The following is a 23,131-nucleotide window of genomic DNA, read 5'->3' on the forward strand; positions in this document are numbered from 1 at the left end:
AGGCAGACAGAGCTTGGAAGAAAGAGGGAGGCTGGGCAGATGCATGGGGGAAAAAAAAACTCAAAAACACCTCGTGCAGGGCTCTGAACTAGTGTTTGAGGAATGAACGGATGTCTAGCGATGAGAGCACATAAGAGCTGCTCTCTCCAGGCAACGGGAAGAACATGGACTTGCAAATTTTTCCAGCTCTGTGTGGCTTCAGGCAAACGCTGAGCTGCTCTGAAAGGCAGATTCTAAGGCAAAGCAACACACAGAGCGCCTGACTTCAGTCGTAGGGCCGTCATGAGGTTTACCGAGAGCCAGGCTAGGAAGGAGATGCTTAAAGCGTAACCCACGTGCAAAGGGAAACTGTCATGACATCACATTTCTAACAAGAGTCTGGGGGTCTCCGCTCCCTGGTGCGATGGCGAGAGGGGTCCTGGGTGAGTGAGCGCCCTCTGGACCTGAGGCCTCCCATCCACAGGACAGAGCGGGGGCGAGAATAGCTCACGTGCCTCCCAGGGCCAACTTCCTGGGATTTTACTTTTGGATCCCAGGCTCCATGTGTCCTCAAGGAGACTTGCTTATTAGCTGTCGCAGTCGGCTGTCAAGAGCTGCTGCCCTGATCCCACCTCTGGATTTAGCCTCACGGCTCAGGCTTCTGCTTTCATCTACTAATAAAGAACCAGGGCTCAGATTTAAATCTGCTTCTTTCCTTCTTCCTACCACATATTACACGAGTTTTGATCAACCTACCTAGGTGGTTCACTTTTAAAAAAAAATAAGATGGGAAAAATATAATTAAGGAGCCAATTGGATCTCATTATGAAAAAAGCCTTAATTATTCCCCAAGGCTGGCTCTGGTACACACTCATCAAAGCGCCCAGCAGCCTCAGATCAAAGCTTGGAGCTGGGTGCTGTAGCCAACTCCTTGCCTGTTTCCAAAGCAGTTGTGTTCAAAGGAACAAAAGCTCTGAGTCCACAGCCTGAAAACACCCTTGAAGCCTCCAGCCTGGCTCCCTAGGGCTCCTCCAGTCGCCTCTCAGGGAACAAAAAGTAAACTTCAGCAAGGAACATCCTTGGGGGAACTGGGATTTCTCCCCTCCCTGAGAAAGGCCTGGGTGTAGGGTTCGAGGCAGACACTGGGAACACGAGTGGAGGTTGCCCGGAGGATTCTGAAATGGGGGCTGGAAACCCCAAGCATGCAGAGGAAGGAAACGAATGGACGGCGTCATGTCAACAGTTCCCACTGACATCATGTGCTGGCATATGGAACTACAAGACACAGCTGTTGGTGACCGTCATATTATGTCTGATGACGGCTGCTACCTCCTGTCCACAACCTTCTGTGACTCCCCATTGCGTACAGATGGAAGTCTGGATCCTTCTTTTTGGTACCAGAAGGCTCCTTACCAGTCACCCGTCATGGACCTTCCCATCCTTCCCCACTGCCCTGCCTTACATACAAACCACTTGCTTCCTGGTTCTGCCTGTGTCCCTTGCGCGACACCTCTGCCTTACTCACCCTTGCTTTTCCTGTGACATCACTTCCTCCTATAGCCCCATCCTCCCATCAGTCAAAATCCTCCCTGCCCACAAACACCCCTGTTTATGTTTCTCTTACAGAGCTCTGCCATTTGTTCAGTGTGCTTTCTGGGAGGATTCTATTACGAATGAGCCCCTGTTCAGTGACCTTTGGCCAGGCAGAGGCGTGAGAACTCGTCTCACCATGGAGGAGTTCATAGTACAGGAGCAAGACATGCATTCAAATACTTACATTAAAGGATGAAAAATAGGATAACCATTGCCACCTGCAAGTAGAATGTGTGCCACAAACAGAATTCAAGATTTTCTAGTGGTCATGTTTCAAAAAATGTAAAAAGGAACTGGTAAAATTCATTTAAATGCATTTTTATTTAATTTAATAATATTATCTTTTCAACATGTGGCACTAGGCACAGCTCAAGTAAACAGAGCCACGTGTGGCCAGTGGCTGCTGACTGGATGGCGTAGACAAAGCCAAGGCTTCACAGAGGTGGATGAGTGGAGGTCATCTGGCAAAGGGCTTTCCAATCAAAGAGAAGAATCCATGGAAAAGTACAGAGCAAGAAAGGGCACAGCTTGTCCGTGGGTGCCTAGAGCCCCAAGGTAGAATGCACGGTAAGGAATGGCTAGAGGTGAGCTTGCAGAGGAGGCCTTGTGTGGCTTCCCATGGAATCCCGGGGCTCACGCAACCTGCTGGCAGACGTAGGAGGAGGAATTTGGCATCTGTGTGGACAGTGGGCTGCCAGGACACTGACCAGCAGCATTCTCCAGCTTCCTCACATCCTGTGCCCTTGCTCAGAATGGAGGGAAGGGAATTTGAAGAAGTCATAAGTATTCTGAACAGCTTTGGCCCAATCTAATACACTCCTGTCCATTCATATTCTATTGGAATTGATGAGTAGTCAGGGAACTGGAGAAAACTTAAAAAGGGTTTTTAAACTTTTAAAATAACGGGCCAAGTTGGGAGAGGAGGCAGAAAAGGTCTCAGAGGTTTCAATGACGGTAGAGCCACTACATGTAAGCAACACAGCTGATCATGTTGAAGGGAGCACCGGCCCCCTCTCACCTGCCGACCCATGTGGCTGGTGACCTGAGCGAGAAGACGGTAGCGGCGGCGCCCTTGGGAGGGGGGTCAGTTGTTCCAGCCGTCGTACCCCACTATTTGTTCATGGTTGTTTGATGGACAGGAGCAGCTGTCAGAGTGGCTCTCTGAGGTTTTAGGATTTGAGGAGACAAGACATTCTGGACTATGTCTCATAGCTTCCATCTCTCCTCTCCAAACACAATGATTTGCCTTATAGATAACTGAGCTGCTAATCAACTAACAGATTAATTCAAGACATCTTCACATGCCTGTCTCAGAACATGCCCATGATACGGCTGCTTTGTACCACTCCCCCTGGTGCAAGCCCACAACGTGCCTTGCCTAGATTGGTGCTGTCATCTCCTGCCTAGATTAGTGCTATAACCTCCTAATTTGTCTCCCTGCTTCTGCCCTTAATTCCTTGTGATCCATTTTTCAATGCAACAGTCTGAGAGGTCTGGCTAAACTGTAAAGAAGATGCCACTCCTCTGCTTAAGCCCTCATGGCTCTCATCTTAGGTGAAAAGTCATTTTTTTAAAGATCTATTTATTTATTTATTTATTTGAAAGGCAGAGTTATAGAGAGGCAGAGACAAAGAAAGAGAGAGAGAGAGAGAGAGAGAGGTCTTACATCTGCTGGGTCACTCCCCAAATGGCCGCAAAGGCGAGAGCTGGGCTGGCCAGGAGCCAGGAGCTTCTTCTGGGTCTCCCACCGGGTGCAGGGGCCCAAGGACTTGGACCATCTTCCACTGCTTTCCCAGGCCACAGCAGAGAGCTGGATTGGCAGTGGAGCAGTCGGTACTCTAACCGGCGCCTCTATGGGATGCCAGCACTGCAAGCAGTGTCTTTACCCGCTATGCCACAGCGGTGGCCCCAGGTCATTTTTTTTAACTGTCTTCACCTAGACTAGAGCAGTAAGCTCCCTCCCTATTCTGTCATCTTAATAACTCCGTTTTTACAATGACTGACAATGGCAGGTAGGGCTGAATATGCTCTGCCTTCCTACCCTTGGGCCCTCCATAACATCATCTTTAACTTATTCCCCCCATCTACACTGGCATTTTGCTAGTTTTTCAAACATGGTAGGAACATTTCCACCTCAGGGCCTTTGCACTTGCTGTTCCTCAGCCTAAAATCCTTTGCCCAGGTATCTGCAAGGCTTACCCCCTCACAGGCCTCAAATCTTTCTCAAATTCCTCCTTTTCCACTAGGTTTTTCTTGCCCACCTTATTTAACATGCAGCCCAGCTCATGACACTGCTGTTTCCTCTTTTCTGCTTTTTGTTTCTCCTTAGTACTAACATACTCTCTAACATACTAAATGTGTGACTCACATAGCTTGTTTCTTGCTTTTTCACCCAGTAGAATTTAATATCCAACAGCAAGTGTTGCTCTTTGTTGTACTCATGGCTAGAACCCCAGTACCACATCTCATACATCATAAGCAACAGATACATACAGGTGGAATAGTGAGTGAATAGAGATAGGCTGGCACAGTATGTCAGGAGAGCCATGTCATCTAAGCCAGCCTGGGGGATAGCATTTAGGGAAGGCTTCATGGCAGAGGAAGCACCTGAGACGTAGAAGAAGTGTTTAAGTGGGCCAAAGTGAAGGTCATAGGGAGGGGGCTGTATAGGGAGGAGCCCTGTGGGTCAGCTTCAAGAGCATTGTCCTAGGCAGCCCGTGGCAGTCTGGGCAGAGTGGGGAGGAGCAGTAAAATGGTCACTGCGAGGACTTTCCATCACCAGGAGGCAATGCTGTTCAACATGGCATCCAAAGGGCAAAGAGGAGATGAGCGTGGAGCAGGAAAGCAAGAGCTGGTGGGAAGTCGTCAAAACCGGACAAGGCCACACCACGGCTCAGACAGGTCAAGGAGGGAAGATCGAGTCTGGGACCATGAGCAGCAATGGGGGAGCCCAAGGAAGGGGGTGGTTGTCTGAAAGAGCTGCCCAGCAGAAGTGCACGTTTGCATCCTTTATGTAGCCACAGAACCTCTTCTTTCTGGGATATCTTTTGCAAATCTAATTATGAAAGCAAATCAAAGTAGAGACTAAAGCTGGCTTGGGTCCCAAGTTGAACCCCTGGCTCCTAGCTTGCCTCCCATCCTCTGAAATTTCCTGAGATCCAGCCAGATTGAAACCTGAAACTTGTTTGAATTTTGTTTGTTTTATTTATTTGAAAGGCAGAGAGAAGAAGAGATGGAGATCTCCCATCTGTTGGGTCACTCCCCAAATGCCGGCAATAGCTAGTGCTGGGTCAGACCTAAGCCAGGAACCTGGAGTGCAATCCAGGTCTCCCATGTGAGTGGCAGGGACACAATTACTTGAGCCATGGCCTTTTACCTCCCAGGTTGTGCCTGAGCAGGAAGCTTGAAATCGGGAGAGGAGCTGAACCCAGGGACTCTGACATGTGATGTAGGCATCCCAAGTTGCGGCTTAACCACTGCACCAAACGCCTGCCCCTGAAACCTGTTTGAGTAGTTCATGCAGTTAACAGAAAGCCTCTTGCATGTAGCAGCAGTCTTGGGACTTCAGCGTCAGGTGCACCTGCTACTACTTGCTGATGTGGGCAGGCAGCGTTTTCTCCCCTGTGGGAGGTGACAGGGTGGGTCAAGATGACCGAGCTGTTCCTTTTTTTGCACTTTCCATAGGAATGCGAAGGGCATAAAAACTGCTACAGAGAGGTCAGCCAATCCCGCTGGGCCCCTCGCCTCCCATGCCACCTATCCTTCTGCCCACCTTACTCTCAAAGCTTTAGAAAATACTCTCTACTTTGAAAGCACTGCCCTTAACACCTTATTACCTCTAACAATAGCATTTTTACCAGCCTGGTCATATTTTTGCCTTGCCTGCCCAATGACTATATTTTCAAGAAAACCAGTACCTTCAGAACGTGCTGCCCTCTGCCAAGCAGGGGAGTGCCACATGATCAGGGGTGGGCGCCAGCATTTAGGAGGAAATAATTTTCTTTCATCTGTCCGGGTAGATCTTTCCCCTATACTTGCAAAGCTGACTGCTGCCGATTGCCAGGAGGAGAAACGCAGCCATTTAGAGGGAGAGACGGAAGTAGCTGGAAGATGTGTACAACATTCAAAATGGGGGCTTGACTCCTCCTGTTTGGCTTCGGGTTGCACGTTTTTAAATTTCAATGTTCATTAGCCTTTGACTTGGGGAGGGGGGAAGTGGGATATATTTGTTGTGTGTATGTTTAGTGAAAATATGCTTAGATGAGATAGCTGCAATATACACACCTAGTATATGTTTGTGTACTTCATGGATGCATATCCACGTAGTGTGCAAAGACACTGCAAATGCAGCTTGTGTACATGGTTAAGGGGTGGGGGCGAGAGGAGAGGAGAGACTGCGAGAGCAAGAAACTCTCCCTTTGAGCTCGTTTCTCTTCATGGCTGTCCAGACATGAAAGGAGGCAGAGCAGGCGGATGCTAAGCTCGCATCCTGGCCTCTGCGCTGATTCTCCATATCGTATGCGCCAGGCGCTGTCACTTTTACCTCTTGCAACTCAAGCATGGGAGAAGGGGAAAAAAGAAGTAAAATAAAACACTTCCTCCAAAGAGCGTAGCCACGGGAATCGTAGGACTAAGAGCAAATAATGATTTCCTCCTCTGCTTTTTAAGTAAATACTGCTGCACAATGAGCTATTGGGCAGGACAGGTGCAAAATAATAGACTCTTTTTCTGGTCTCCCCAGCCCCCATGGGGCCACTGCTAACTGCATCAGGTATTCAATTTTCTTTTGTTATTTAAAAATGTGTTTGTGGATTCCTGGGGGGCGAGGGAAGAGGGGGCGAGTCCTATTCTAGAATCATCAAGAGGACAGCTTAATTTATATTTTTGCTTTATTAATGGAAAGCTACCTGTTGGCCTCAGGATTTCTCCACCCCGGGGAGGCTTTTAACGCATCTGTCCAATGCAATGGGGGCTTTGGAGGGGAAAAACCCACTGTAATCAGCAGACTGGGTCTCCTGTGAGAGGCAGCACGCCCCGCCCAGACCTCTGCTGCCATGGAGGGACCTGGCTCCAGCTGGGAATTTGGACAAGCCATGGCCTCCTGACCCTCACTTTCCTTTTCCCTGGGAAGGGGAGGATAGTTGCACATCTGATGTAGCTCAAAGGGCTCCTCGAGAGATTTTAACTTCATGATACCCTTGCAATGCCTCAAAGGGAGTGGAAAGGCTCAGTGGTAGGTAAAATGTAGGGATGGACATTTGGCTTAAGCAGCAAAGATACCCACATTCCATAGTGGAGTGTCTGAGTTCAAGTCCCTGCTCCTGCCTCCAGCTAATTCCTGCTAATGAGGACCCTGAAGGGTGATGACGATGGCTCAAGTGCTCAGGAGACATGAATTACATTCCCAGCTCCCAGCCAGAGCGAGCTCCAGTCCTTGCAGGTATTTGGGGAGTGAACCTGCCCAAGGGAGTGCATGCCCTCTCTCTTTTGCTCTCTCTCTCTCTCTCTTTGAAATAAATAAATAAATAATTTAAAAAGAAAAATACGGGGGCAGCACTGTGGCATAGCAGGTAAAACCACCGTCTACAGTGCTGGGATCCCATATGGGCACTGGTTCAAGGTTCAAGTCCTGGCTGCTCCACTTCCAATCCAGCTCTCTGCTATGGCCTGGGAAAGCAGTGGAAGATGGCCCAACTCCTTGGGCCCCTGCAGCCACGTGGGAGACCCAGAGGAAGCTCCTGTCTCCTAGCTTCGGATAGGCGCAGTTCCAGTCATTGTGGCCAATTGGGGAGTGAACCAGCGGATGGAAGACTTTCTCTCTCTCTCCCTTTCCTTTTCTCTCTGTGTAACTCTTTCAAAAAGAAAACTATAAAGGGCTATTCTTAATCATGTTCTTTCTCAGTGGCTATAATTCATCCTTTCTCACCTTCTATTCCGAAAGCAGTTCACAGCTTCAGATGCACTGAGACACTATGCAGAGGCAGCTGGCTGCAGAGGGCCTGAGAGCTCATCTCATTCAAACCCTCACTCCCAGGCTGGGTAACGCTGTGATGAATTCGGGTCTTTGTATTGCGCATCCCTCACAAGCATCTTTCTTATTAAAGGTAAGAAGTCTAGAGAGAAAACCTGCATTGCTAAAATATTGTATGATCCTTGTTAATTGCAAAATATATAGTTCGCTTCCCATTTGCCCGCTGCCAACAAGCTCCTCCAAGACCAGAGCTATTAGTACAGTGCACAGTGGGAAATATGAGGATTCCCCTCATTCATTGTCGAGGCTCTGTGCCTTGGTCCTTCAGGGCAAAGCTGCAGGAACTGTGCTCCACGAGAAAATCGGATGGCTCTGCCAGGGTGGGGGCTGCCTTTAAGCTGGGAGCATTTTGAGATGTGGCTGAGAACGCAGGACCACTCACATCTTTTCTTCCTTTTCCTTTTCCAATCTTTATTTTATTTGAAAGGAAGAATGACAAAGAGAGAGGGAAAGATAGAGACAGCTCTTCCATCTGCTGGTTCACTCCCCAACTGTCCTTGACAGCTGCGGCTGGGCCAGGCCGAAGCCAGGAGCTCTGGACTCCATTTGGGTCTCCGATGTCAGTGGCCAATGCATTCCCAGGCACATTAGCAGGCAGCAGCTGGGACTTGAACCCATGATCCAATATGGAATGCTGGTGTTGCAGGCGGTGGCTTAACACACTGTGCCACAATGCTGGCCATAAGTACTTCATTTCTCTTGAGATAGGTCTAGACCAACTAGTGGACAGTTTAAGGAACTAGAGAAGGGACAGGCGCTGTGGTGTAGGGGATAAAGCTGCCGCCTACAGTACTGGCATCCCATATGGGCACCAGTTCTAGTCCTGGCTGCTCCTCTTCCAATCCAGCTCTGTGCGATGGATGGGGAAAGCAGTGGGAGATGGCCCAAGTCCTTGGGTCCCTGCACCTGCGTGGGAGCCTGGAAGAAGCTCCTGGCTCCTGATTTTGGATCGGCTCAGCTCCCGCTACAGAGGCCAACTGGGGAGTGAACCAGTGGATGGACGATCTCTCTCTCTCTGCCTTTCTTTCTCTCTCTGTGTAACTGCTTCAAATAAATAATTAAATCTTTTTTTTTTTTTTTAAAGGAGCTGGAGAAGTCTTTCCCTAGGTCAGAGCTGAATGCTCTCTGATTTGCATTTTGAAACATTGTCGCTGTGGAAGTCCTAGCTCCCCGGGGACAAGCCCCTCCACACTTCCCCTCACACCACCCACATTGCCACCTTTCTATCAGCAGGGCAGGGCTCATGGGGTGGAGAAGCTCCTGAGACACAGACGGCCATCAGGCTCAGAGAGCAGTGTCTGCTTGGAGCCAGACGGAGGAGAGCCCATGCACTGAGCAGCTCGGGCCTCCCCGGTCCCCCAGCTCAGCCTCCCTCTGCCGTTCAGCGTGGGGCGGATGCTTTCTTTTCCCCTCAGGGGATTCTGTGGAAAGAGATCCTCCAGTTTCTAAAAATCCAACTTCCTATTTGTCACTTGCTAAACTAGGTTCAGTTTTCTTCACCTCTCTCCTTCCTGGCTTCGTTGTGAATAATATAGTAATTCATTAGCATTCATTAAAAACTTTCTCCAATTTGGATGGCAAATTAGCAGAAACTGTGGCTTTTAGTTCGGAGGCCAGGGACATGTGGATGAAGGAAGAATGGAAAGGTTCAGGGACATGTCCACAGCTGAGGGCGCTAGCAGGGGAGGTCAGGCCCAGTGGGCTCTGTGGGCAAGGACTCCGATCCCCTGGGGCAGCAGCAGGGCACTGGGTGCTGACGGGGACAGGCAGGTGCTGTCCCGAAGACACTTGTCAACCTGTGTGACAGACGCAGGTGTCAGTCATTTGAAGACAAACTCTGACTAATTCAATTGTTTTGTGATTGTTTTTGTGTGTGAATACACCTGATTTTCCTGGAGCTAAAGGAGAACAGGATTTCAGTATATTTGGACATTAAGAGCACCCACATTGGTGTCAGAGACCTGGATTTTAGTTGTAATTCTATGGCATCCTAGCTATGTGACTTTTTTGTGTATTATTGAATCACCAAGCTATAGTTCCCTTATCTGAGAAACAGTGATAATAAAAATAACCTTATAAATATAAATATAAATACAAATAACTTATGAAGTTATTCTGAGGGCCAGTGTTGTAGCTTAGGAGGTAAAGCTGCTGCCTGCAGTGCTGGCATCCCATAAGGGCACCAGTTCAAGTCCTGGCTGCTCCACTTCTGATCTAGTTCTCTGTGATGGCCTGGGAAAGCAGTAGAAGATAGTCCAAGTCCTTGGGCCCCTGCACCTGTGTGGGAGACCCGGAAAACGTTCCTGGCTCCCAGCTTCAGGTCGGATCACCTCTGGCTGTTGAAGCCCTTTAGGGAGTGAACTGTCAGATGGAAGACTTTATTTCTCTCTCTCTTTCTCCGTCTCTGCCTCTCTGTAATTCTGCCTTTCAAATTAACAAATACATTTTTAAAGTTATTCTGATGATACAATGAGCAGAAACTTGAAAGGTATTGGCACATAAGTGGCTAGCAAATGTTACCTTTTGTTTTAGCCAGTTCAGACTGCTGTAACAGCATTTCACAGTGCCGGCACCCCATATGGGCTCCAGTTTGTGTCCCTTGCTCCTCTTTGGATCCAGCTCTCTGCTCTGGCCTGGGAAAGCAGTGAAGATGTCCAAATCACCTGGGCCCCTGCAAAGAGATCCGGCAGAAGCTCCTGGCTCCTGGTTTTGGATCAGCTGAGTTCTGGCCATTGCAGCCATCCGGGGAGTGAACCAGTGGGTGGAAGACCTCCCTCTCTGTCTCTCCATCTCTCTGTCTGTAACTCTGCCTCTCAAATAAATAAATAAATCTTTTTTAAAAAAATTACTTATTTATTTAAGATTCAGGGAGACAGACAGAGGGAGAGGGAGTGAGCAAGTACGAGGGAGCTGCCATGCACTGCTTCATTCTCCAAGTTCAATTTCATCACTAATAAGAGAAATTCAAAAGTAAATCCAAATGCCTGAGCTAGCCTGGAACTGGGAGTCAGGGTCCAGAAACTTAATCTAGGGCTCTCATTTGAGTGCTGGGAATGCAATACATGTGCCATTGCTGCTGTCTCCCAGGCCCTGGCTCAGCTGGAAGCTGGAGTCAGGAGCCAAGGCTGGGAATCAAATCAAGACACTCCTGTGTGGAGTACAGGGGTCTTAGACACTAGGCTGCACACCCACCCTGAAGCTGCCACTTTGATGGTGAAAATGGTTGTGTATATTCAACAAAGCAACAGTGGTTGTCTCCAGGTGGGGAAACTGAGTGGTTGAAACACAGTTACAGGAGGAACATTTCAGCACACATTTTCCTCTCTCTTACCCCTTTTGCCTTTTGACTTAGTTATTGCTAAGGGCATAAGAAAAGATGGTTTATACAATGTAAATATTCAATGATGGTAAGTTGGTCAAATAAATCATGGTATCTTTGTAACTGACTATCATGCAGCTATCAGAGATCAAGTATAAAAGAATGTTTTTATGCATGAAAAACAATTTATGCTATATTGATAAATCTAGAAATATAGACTAGAGAATAACCATCTAAGCAAATGTACTTAGGGAAAGACAAGAAGTATCTATACTAAAACGTTCTTTCTGTACTTATTTACTGAGTTCTTACATGTGAATTCTCCAGGAAGCTAGGTGAAGAGGCATGGTTCTGATAAATGGAGGAGCAGAAATATGGGAAATGAATAAAGAAAAAAAAATAAAATGATGTGAGAAAGAGCAATAAGGATTGCTCTAGACTGAATGGTCAGAGAAGGGTTCATCAAAGAAGTGGTATTTGGTTCCAACCTAAAAGATCTTTTAAATCTATTTGAAAGTCAGAGTTACACAGAGAGGGAAGGAGAGAGAGAGAGGGAGAGAGGTCTTCTATCAGCTGGTTCACTTCCCAATTGACCACAACAGCTGGAGCTGTGCCAATCCGAAGCCAGGAGCCAGGAGCTTCTTCCAGGTCTCCCACAAGGATACAGGGGTCCAATGACCTGGGTCATCCTCCACTGCTTTCCCAGGCCATAGCAGAGAGCTGGATTGGAAGTGGAGCAGCTGGGTCTTGAACTGGCACCCATATGGGATGCCAGCACTGCAGGCGGCAGCTTAACTTGCTTCACCACAACGCTGGCCCCCTAAAAGATCTTAAGATAAGGAACCAGTTGTGTGAATATTCCAGGCAAATGTGAAGGTGGGAGAAGTGTGATCTGTTCACAGAAATGAGAGAAGTCCGGGGAAGACAAAGCAAAGGAGAGAGGGAGTGAACAGCAGGACAGGCAACGGATGTCAGCCACAGGTCCCACAGCAGCACAGAGCCACATTGAAGAATGAAGATTTTATTATAGATGCAGTATTTTTGAAAGTTCAGATGTCATTGTAAGAGCCTCACCTTTGAAAGGAGCTTGCTTTTGTCTCTGGCTGCTCTTACAGTCTTTTCACCATCTGTGGTGTCCTAAAATCCATGATGATGGACCTAAGAGTGTATGTCTTTTTATTTATATTGCTGAATTGCAGGGGCTCTTCAATCTGTCTTGAAACAGTTCTCCAACATTTCTTCAAATAGTGCCTCTGCTTCATCCTGTCTCTTCTTTCCATCTAGGGTTTGAATTAAAGCAAACAGCAGATATTGGTCTAACCTCATTTTTTTTTTTTTTTGGACAGTTAGAGTTAGACAATGAGAAAGAGAGACAGAGAGAAAGGTCTTCCTTCCATTGGTTCACCCCCCGCAAATGGCCACTACGGCCGGCATGCTGCGTGGATCCAAAACCAGGAGTCAGGTGCTTCCTCCTGGTCTCCCATGTGGGTGCAGGGCCCAAGCACTGGACCATCCTCCACTGCCTTCCCAGGCCACAGCAGAGAGCTGGACTGGAAGAGGAGCAACCAGGACAGAACTGGCACCCCAACTGGGACTAGAACCCGCAGGCAGAGGATTAGCCTAGTCAGCTGTGGCACAGCCAGTCTAACCTCATTTTAAAAAGATTTATTTATTTGAAAAGCAGAGTGACAGAGAGAGAGAGAGAGAGAGAGAGAGAGAGACTAAGAGACAGAGAGAGAAAGAGAGATCTTCCATTCACTGACTCAATATCTAAAATAGTCACAACAGCCAGGTGTGGGCAAGCCCAAGCCAGGAGCCAGGACCTCCATCTGGGTCTCCCACATGGGTGGTGGGGGCCCAAGTGCTTGGACCATCTTCTGCTGCTTTCCCAGGTGCATTAGCAGGGAGCTGGATCAGAAACAGAGTAGCAGGGACTTGAACTGGCACTCAATATGGGATGGCAGCCCTGAAAGCAATGGCTTAACCTGCTGCACCACAATGATTCCCTTCCCCTTGTTCTACCCACTAACTCTCCAATTTTCATTTCTTGTTCTCCCTGTGAAGCTTGCTGGACAATCTCTGTCTGAGTTGCCCATAAGATCACTAATTCTTTTTTATTAGCATGTCTATTGTGAAACCTGTCCAGTCTCTATTAATGTATTTTTCATTTCTAGAAATTCTATTTGTTTTTATTTCAAATATTATAACTTGCTTTTTATTGTTTTCTGCCCCATGAAGACTTTTTTATTTTCCAACTTAATATTTTATTTATTATTTTTGTGATAACATATTTCTAATTTACATTGTAGTCAAAGACTTAATCTTCCATTAAATAAAGAGTTCAACAAATAAGAAGACCATAGTTCAGAGGGAACGTAGGCAGAGGTTATAACCAATACTCAAAGAAAAAGATGTGCAGCTTTGCTCATATAAAATAAATTCAAAATAGTCACAGATCACTAAAACTATAGTGGCATATAATTCTTAACAGTTTGTTAGGGGTTGGCACTGTGGCATAGCTGGCAAAGCCACAGCCTGCCGTGCCGGCATCCCATATGGGAGTCAGTTCAAGACTCAGTTGCTGTACTTCTGATCCAGTTCTCTGCCGTGGCCTGGGGAGGCAGTAGAAGATAGACCAAGTGCTTGGGCCCCTGCACCCATGTGGGAGACCTGGAGGAAGCTCCTGGCTCCTGGCTCCTGGCTTTGGATTGGTGCAGCCCTGGCTTTGCGGCCATCTGGGGAGTGAACCAGCAGGTGAAAGACTTATCTCTCTCTGCCTTTGCCTCAGCTTCTCTGTAATTCTTCCTTTCAAATAAATAAATAAATCTTTTTAAAAAACCAGTTTGTTAGACAAAGACTTAAAGTTTGATAAAGTACTATATTTGCAGCAAATCTGATACATATGCAATAATTTATTTCCTTATTTGTTTTTCTTAAAAATAGCTTTCACATATAAGGGAGAATATGTGATATTGGTCCTTCTGTGTCTGGCTTATTTCATTCAACTTGATGTCCTCCAGTTGCAACCATTTTGATACAGGTGATTGAATTCCACTTTTTTATGGTTGCATGATATTCCATTGTATATATTTACCACCTTTTCTTTATCCATTTATCTGATGATGAACACCTTGGCTAATTCCTTATTTTGGCTATTGTGAACAGTGCTACTATAAACATGGTATACAGGTATCTCTTTGATACACTGTGTCCATATCTTTTGGGTACATACCCAATAGTGGGATTGCTGGATCAAATGGCAAGTATGTTTATAGCTTTTTAAAAAACCTCCCTGAATTTTTCCACAGTGACTACACTAATTTATGTTCTCATCAACAGTGTATGAGAGTTCCCTGTTCTCTACCTCCTTGCCAGCATTTGTCGCTCTCTGTCTTTTGGATAATAGCCATTCAACCAGGGGGGATGATATCTCATTGTGATTTTGATTTGCATTTCCCATGGTTGGTGATGTTGAGAATTTTTTTTTTCATGTATTGGTTAGCCATTTGTACTGCTTCTTTTGAGAATTGTCTTTTGAGAACCTTATCCCATTTCTTAACTAGATTAACAGTATCCTTATATGTCAATGAAAAACTCACCAAAGGGGAATCAAGAAAGAAATCCCATTCACAATACCCACAAAAAATTAAATATTTAGGAATAAATTTTTTTTTTTGACAGGCAGAGTGGACAGTGAGACAGAGAGAGACAGAGAGAAAGGTCTTCCTTTGCCGTTGGTTCACCCTCCAATGGCCGCCGCGGTCAGCGCGCTGCGGCCTGCGCACTGCGCTGATCCGATGGCAGGAGCCAGGAGCCAGGTGCTTTTCCTGGTCTCCCATGGGGTGCAGGGCCCAAGCACCTGGGCCATCCTCCACTGCACTCCCTGGCCACAGCAGAGAGCTGGCCTGGAAGAGGGGCAACCGGGACAGAATCCGGTGCCCCGACCAGGACTAGAACCCAGTGTGCCGGCGCCGCAAGGCGGAGGATTAGCCTAGTGAGCCGCGGCGCCGGCCAGGAATAAATTTAACCAATGAAGTGAAAGATCTCTACAATGAAATTTATAAAATATTAATGAAAGACATCATCAAGGAAACATAAAACTGGAATGATATTCCTTGCTCATGGATTGGAAGAATTAATTTAATTAAAATGTTTATGCTATTTAAAGCAATCTATAGATTTAATGCAATCTCTTTCAAAACACCAATACCATTCTTTACAGAATTAGAGAAAACAATCCTAAAATTTATATGGAATCACAAAAGTCCCAGACCAGCCAAAGTAATCCTGAGCAAGAAAAAAAAAAAAAAAAGCTGGAAGCATCACAATACTTGGCTTCAAAGCATACTATAAAACTATAGTAATTAAAGCAGCATGGTATTGGCTCAAAGACAGGCACATAGATGAATGGAACAGAATAGAGAGCATAAAAATTAATTCATGTATATACAGCCAACTGATTTTTAACAAAACTGCCTAGATCAGATCATACATTGGAAAAAAGAATAATCTCACTATTAAATGCTGCTGGCAACACTGGATGTGTATATATAGAAGAATGAAATTAGATTCCTACTTCTAACCTTATACAAAAATCAATTCAAGGCCAGTGCCATGGCTCACTTGGCTAATCCTCCGCCTGTGGCGCCGGCACTCTGGGTTCTAGTCTTGGTTGGGGAGCCAGTTCTGTCCCGGTTGCTCCTCTTCCAGTCCAGCTCTATGCTGTGGCCCAGTGCTTGGGCCCTGCACCCACATGGGAGACCAGGAGGAAGTACCTGGCTCCTGGCTTTGGATTGGCACAGCGCACTGGCCATGGTGGCCATTTGTGGGTTGAACCAATGGAAGGAAGACCTTTCTCTCTCTCTCTTTCACTGTCTAACTCTGCCTGTCAACAAAAAAAAAAAAAGCAATTCAAGATGGATCAAAGACCTAAACTTAAGACCTAAGGCTATGAAATTGCTGGAATAAAATGTAGAGGGAACAATTCAAGACACTAATGTAGGCGGTGACTTCTTGCATAAGAACCTCAAAGCACAGGCAACAAAAGCAAAATGAGACAAGTGGGTTATATCAAACTCAGAAGCTTCTGCACATCAAAGGAAATAATCAATAGAATTGAAGAGGCATCTGACAGAAAGAGAGAAACTGTATGCAAGATACTTATCTGACAAAGGATTATTATATGAATATATCAGGACCTCAAAAACAACAACCCAACCAATTCATGAAGTTATTTAAGTTTATAACTTTTGCTTTAAATAAATAACCATTGTATATTATAAAATTAATATATTATTAGTTCAATACAAAGTCTCTGTGGGTCTGTTTCTGCAGTCTGTTTTTTATGCCAATTTGTCCTCACAAGGCTTTCTACTTTGTGTCTTGATATTTTCTGTGTTCTACTCATTGTTCTTGGAAAATTACTTCTGTGACTTTTGTGACACTCAGGACAACTTCCTACAAAGAGAATTGATGTTTGTTTTAATTGTTTTTGCCTGTGTTCACTCCTAGACTTTACCTAGAGCAAACCAAATTCTCACAATTTTATGTGTCTTTAAGTTCATGAGAATTTAGCTCACAAATTTACTTGAGAACTATTTTGAATTCATAAATTCTATTGCAGAGACTTGCTTCGTTCTCCAGATCTGCTTAGCACTAAGGAAATCTTCTAAACCACTGGATGGGGTGGCCATCTGATCCCTTTGTTCCAGTTTTATGATGGAGGCAGTATCTTACTACATTGTTCCACTTTGGGAAGACTTGGAGATTTGATTCTTGTCTCCCTTGCCTTGTGAGGCAATGGTCAGTCCAGTTCAGCAAATGACATTGGGGCAAAAAACATATTGCTTAACTCTGGATTTATTATTTTCCCTAGGTTTTAGTAATTTCTTATCATCATATCAGCCCTTTGATACTTTTAAGATTCTTTTAAAAAAACTATTTTCAGTTGTTTTCAACATGAGGGTCGTCCAAACAACATAGCTTGCCTCATCCTCAGAAAGAAAAGGCCAAGTACACTTGGAAAGCACTCAAGGTATTGAATTGTAAAAGAATGACTGGATGCAATCTACTTTTTAAAATATATCACTTGGGACTGGTGCTGTGGCATAATGGGTAAAGCTGCCGCCTGCAGTGCCAGCATCCCATAAAGGCACCAGTTTGAGTCCTGGCTGCTCCACAACTGATCCAGCTTTCTGCTATGGCCTGGGAAAGCAGATGTCCCAAGTCCTTGGGCCCCTGCACCCACGTGGGAGACCTGGAAGAAGCTCCTAGCTCCTGATTTCAGATCATCTGTAGCTGTTGAGGCCATTTGGGGAGTAAACCAGTGGATGGCAGACTTCTCTTGTTCTCTCTGCCTCTCTGTAAATCTGCCTTTCAAATAAATAAATAAATCTTTAAAAAGAAAAAAAATAATAATGAAATGACCTTTCTTTCCACTGCCAAAACATTTAAAAAATAAAATAAAATAAAATAAAATAAAATAAAATAAAATGTATCAGTTGATGATATAGAGAACAGAGTGCAAAAGGCAAGAAAGAAGTCTCTCAGCTTGAGGAAAGAAAATTGAATCATTTGTGGGAGAAGGAGGTTAGAGCTGGGCGTTGTGGTGGAGAGGAGAACAGTGGGTTGAGGTATATTTTGTGATTAGAATAGAAAGAAATTGGAAACAATTGGCTAGTGGAGGAGAAGTAGACGGGAGTCAATCAGGATGACTCCTAGCTTCTTCCTTATGGGGTAACAGTGCCACTGAGGGGGTACATTGCCAAGTATGTGTTTATTTGTTTTTAGGAGGTGAATGTTATTTTAAAATGGAGGTAGCCACTATATCACACAAGCTATAATTTCTTTAGAAATCTTAAAACAAGTTTCCTCCTATTAACATTCCCCTGTTTTCACTTTTGTATGTTATTTGTGTGTGTGTGTACCCACTGCACTGTAAATTATTTTAGTGTCAGGTCCTAGTCTGGTTATTTCTTATCACGCCTCCCTGGTATCTGTCATGTTGTGTGCATGGTAGATGCTTAGTAATTGTTGAGTAAATGGGAGATTTTATATCAGGAAGATATTAAGCAAATTTTTTTTCACTGAATCTTTGGATAGACTGTCCATCAGGATGCTGTAATTACAAACCACTGCTTTTCCATTCAGACTACCCAAAGTTAAAACAGACAGACCGTACTTTCTCATATTAGACTTGGAGAAGTCAAGGTGGCAGCCAGACTTGTGAAACTCACTTCAATCCCTTCCAGTTAAAATGTTGGTTTCCCAATGCCAGTACCAAGCTGGGCCCTGCAGGAACCCCTAATGGGCCCAGGCAGACTTAAGTGGCATCAACCTTAATGCATTCATTTGCCTACAGGCTTGGTGACAGCACAGATGGTACAAGCTACCTCCCACTGTGAAGCACCCCCAGACATACCATGGGCCTGCCTTCCACCATAATGAGCTTCCTCTCTCTCCCACAAGAGCAGACTGTGTCATGATGATATTTCACTCAGCAAACCCTGGAAGAGAATAGGGATTGGTTTCCTCTTGTTTTATTGTCTTAACTACTGCATAAGTCTAAACCTTCTTAGAAATCCTCAGAGTGTAAAACCTGAGACAGAGCAATCTCTCTGGAGCCAGTAGGCCCCTCTCTCATTAATTATGTACACCCTGGCGTCATTCTTGGGGCCAGACCGTGGAAAGGCCATATAGCATAGACAGGTATTTAAAAGTCAAATTCACCTAGACTCTCAATGGGGTAGTAAGCAAGATGTACAACACAAACTTGAAAATAACATAGATGCTCCGGTCTCCATAACTCTCTCCACCTCTTCTCCCCCTTCTAGAGTTTCTCTTTCAGGCTCGACCCCACCAGTGCCAAGACTGAGAGACAGGTGTTTCTGCACAGAGATGCCTGGTACCCATCCTGCTCCAGTCGTCTGGCTTGGATAACTTCTCAGCTATCTCTGCCACGGCTACAGGCTCTATGGGAAGAAAACCCAGCTAGCCGCCCGAGGGACGCCACCAAAGAGACACAGAGCCAGGCCCTGCCAGGCAAGAGCAGCTGTTGCAATGGGACTGCGGGGAGTGGAGACTGCCTTGTGCTCTGTGTCAGCAAGGTACTGAACAGCATCAGCAGACCGCAGAAAGCCAATGCATTATGCAGAACTGCAGGCTCCTGCTTGCAAGCCTCTCCTTCATTGTTCTCCCAGGATATGTAAAGTAGATAGCTGGTCCATGGTTTCTGCCTGCAGTCATGTCCTCAGATGCTCACGTCTGCGGCATTATTTTCCCATGCTCAAGCACCTTTGGCGAGTCAAAGCAGTGCACACCACAATGGTGCTTAAGCATGGCAGCAGGGGGAAACACGTCTGGTTTTCCAGTAATTGGTGTTTCAGGCTTCGTTTTCTACATTCTGAGATGCCCCAAACAAAAGTACCTGGAGCTAATGGTGAGACCAAGTCCAAGGGGAGAGTCTGGTTCTGGTGCAACTCCAAGTCTGCCATATCTTGATCTGGGCACCAGGCACCAAAACCCCAGCTCCCATTCATTTGCAGCTCCCCCCAAGAGCTTCTATCCAAAGCTCCCTGAGTTCAATTGAAAGCAGCAGGCGAAAAGTCAAATACTTCATTAAAAGCAGCAAGAGACTCCATTGTCAACCCACAGCTCTTGCCCATCAAAGATCAGACACCAGGATCCAAATCAGTTCTGGTTTCAATCAGAGATCAGATACTTGAGAGCTAGCTTGTGGTGTGTATCTTTTCAACGCGCCACAGAAAGTCCCCATGTTTCTCCTGTTTTTTACCTTATTTTTATACCCTACAGAGCTCCTCAAGAATGGCTGCTCACCACACACACGCACACGTGTGCGCGCGCACACACACACACAACCTTATTAGACTGAGCCAGGGAGAAGAAGAGAAGCACTTCAAAAGGGAAGCACAGGCCTGCGTTTCAGGTTTATTGAATTCCTGGAAATGCTGTCTCTCCTCCTGAGAAAGGTTTGTGTTTGGAAACAACTTTAATCTGGCCAAAGAAAAGAGAGAGGGAGGAAAAGACACAGGGAGAGGGAGCATTGGCTGAGGGAAGAGATGGAAAGAAAGAGAGAGGGAATTGTTAATTTCAATTGATTTTCTGATAAGGCTTCATATCCTGAAGTGTGCTTCAAATCTGAGAAGTGACATCTGCTGAGATCGCCCGTCAGTGTCTGAATGCTCCTGAATGTAATTAGATCTGAGACAAGATAGAAGACTCAGTACGGTGGCCCTTAGGGAGGAAATGGTCTTTGAAAAGAATTATGTTAATCAGACTAGCCTTCTTCTTGCATCTGTTCTGCTGTTATTCTGGGTAAAATTAATAGGTCTAAGGAAGGATCTGATCATAATGACAATCTGGTCTTCCCAGCAGGAGGTTTTATAAAGGAGTTGAACTGTGCCTTGTTGAGAACACTTAAAGTAATTAGTTACAGGGCTACTCACTTTCTTTCCTTTTTAATAATAATAATGGTTATTAATGTTTACAAATTAAAGAGTCTTACTCCAGATGAAAGGAGTGCTGAAATGGAGACTGGAGAGCAGACGCCCGGCACCTTGATGCCTCCTGCTGAGGGTGATGGCACCGCAGCCTCCCCCTTGTTCCTGCCTGATTGTCCCCCTCCCTCACCCTGACGCCCTCCCCTCCCCAGGGCACCCCAGGAGAAAAGTGCCAAGAGCTTGGAGATGAGCAGCAGAGCTCAGGGCAGAGGTGGAAATTCCTGACCTCTGTATGCACAATGCTCAGCACAAAGTAGGTGCTCAATAAGTACTTGCTGGCAGGATGGGAGAACACAAAGGAGGAAGGAAGAAAAACCAGAAGTAGAAGGGGAAATAAAGGGTGAGACATACAGGGGGCAAAAGAGCAAAATGAAACAGGAAGAAAGATTAGAAGTAAAAAAGGAAGGAGAGAGAGAGAAGGAGCAAGGAAGGAGGGGAGGGGGGAGGGACAGAAGGTGGAGAGATGGACAGAGAAAAGAAGACAGAGTACAGGACAATTCTTGTCTTACTATAAGATATAACTTGAAAGTGAGGGTAAGGGTCGCTGCTGTAGTTTGTGTTCAGGCCTCCTCTCGAAGCCTCTACAACCCAGAGTTGGGAGAACTCTCTTAATCTCACACCTCACTGTTTCCATGGCTAAGGACTGGTTGGCCCATACTATGCACATTGTCTATAGCAGCTTGCACACTACCACTGCAGAGTTGAGTAGTTGGGACAGACCATTTGGCCCCTCCAAGCCTAAAATTGTACCATGTGGCCTCTCATCAAATAAGTTTACCAATCTCTGCTAATATCTCTTGGGGTAAGACTGGCTTCCCAGAACAGAAACCCTCTGGCAGCATCATGTTCACAGGCCCTTGGCCAAAACAAGTGTTGGACATGTCTGGGGGTAGGGGGTGGGCAGCAGGGCTGGCGGCGGAGGAGTGCTTGGAGGATGAGCTGGCAATGACTGTCTCAGTCTGAGAGAACCAGGTGCAATGCACTTGCCCTGGTCCCATAGGGCTGGGGAGGGCTGGGACAGGGACAAGGCTGAGAACTTAAGATGCATTTTCTTGGGACCAGCACTGTGGCGCAGTGGGTTAAAGCCCTGGCCTGAAGCTCGGCATCCCATATGGTCGCCAGTTCTAGTCCTGGCTGCTCCTCTTCTGATCCAGCTCTCTGATATGGCCTGGGAAAGCAGTGGAAGATGGCCCAAGTCCTTGGGCCCCTGCACCCACATGGGAGACCCAGAAGAAGCTCCTGGCTCCTGGCTTCAGATCGTCACAGCTCCAGCCATTGTGGCCAACTGGAGAGTAAACCAGCAGATGGAAGACCTCTCTCTCTGTCTCTGCCTCTCTCTATAACTCTGACTTTCAAATAAATAAAATAATTCTTTTTAAAAAAAGATGCATTTTCTCTTCTACCAATGGTGGCCACTCAATTTAACTTGTACGTATAACCAAAAACCCAGAGAGTGAGATTTGGAAGGAGAAGACATTGGTTTAAGATCTTCCCTGTGCTGACTCTGTCATCTTTGTCAAATCATTTAACTTAGATCCACATTTCTGAGTGTATCTTCTCACTTATAAAATGGGGATGAAAATACTCCAACTCTATTGCTTTGATGTGTTACATATGCTAACTCTGTCAAAGAACATTGAAAACATATAATTTTATGCAAACATTTATTACATGATAGTTCTTTTTTTAAAGATTATTTATTTATTTGAAAGTCAGAGTTACACAGAGAGGCAGAGAGAGAGAGAGAGAGAGAGAGAAAGGAAGAAAGGAAGAAAGAAAGAAAGAAATGTCTTCCATCTGCTGGTTCACTCCCCAGCTGGCTGCAGCGGCCGGAGCTGAGCCTATGTGAAGCCAGGAGCCAGGAGCTTCTTCCGGATCTCCCACGTGGGTGCAGGGACCCAAGGACTTAGGCTATCTTCTACTGCTTTCCTATGCCATAGCAGAGAGCTGGATGGTAAGTGGAACAGCCAGGACTCGAACCGGTGCCCATATGAGATGCCGGCACTGTAGGTGGTGGCTTTACCTGCTAGGCCACAGCACCAGCCTCCACATGATTATCTAATAGTTGTTATAATATGATGAACCTGAAGGCACCAGTATTTGGGTGCCACAGAGGTAAATACTTTGGTCTCCTAAGATCTGTCTTTAACAGATCATATGGCTTAAAGCAGTTTTTGGTAAAACCAAATGTGTCAAGATCATCAAGCTTTGAAAACACAAAACAATCATCTCCCCAGTCCCAGTAGCAGAAAACTGCAAGCCTTAATTTCTTGCTTATAGATATATTGAGTGGCAGGAGTTCAGCTGAGCTAAAATAGGCTCAGCTGGCCCAAGGAAGATGCGTCTCCCCTTTGGGCCAGGAGCTTCCCAAAGCATGCTCTTCTCAGTGACAGGAGCACCTTAGGCATCACATCTGTTGACACCCTCTAGCCACAGCAAGAAGCAGAAAAGTAGGTCCTCTCAAGATGAGGCCAAGGCAAGTCAAATGACCAAGTCTAACACCAATGAGATGAGGAAGCACACTCTTCCGTGCAGGTCAGTGAATGGGGGTGAGCATGTGTTGGAAGATAATCTACTGTGGAAGACATTCTGTTCCAAGCAGTGTCTGGTGTAGTCCTGAGCTACTGGACCCAGTTGTTTAGCTGTGCTGCTGTTTTGATATGCATTAGGGGACCATCACTGGAGGTGCAG

Source organism: Oryctolagus cuniculus, chromosome 1 (genome assembly GCF_964237555.1).
Source record: "Oryctolagus cuniculus chromosome 1, mOryCun1.1, whole genome shotgun sequence".
Classification (NCBI taxonomy): domain Eukaryota; kingdom Metazoa; phylum Chordata; class Mammalia; order Lagomorpha; family Leporidae; genus Oryctolagus; species Oryctolagus cuniculus.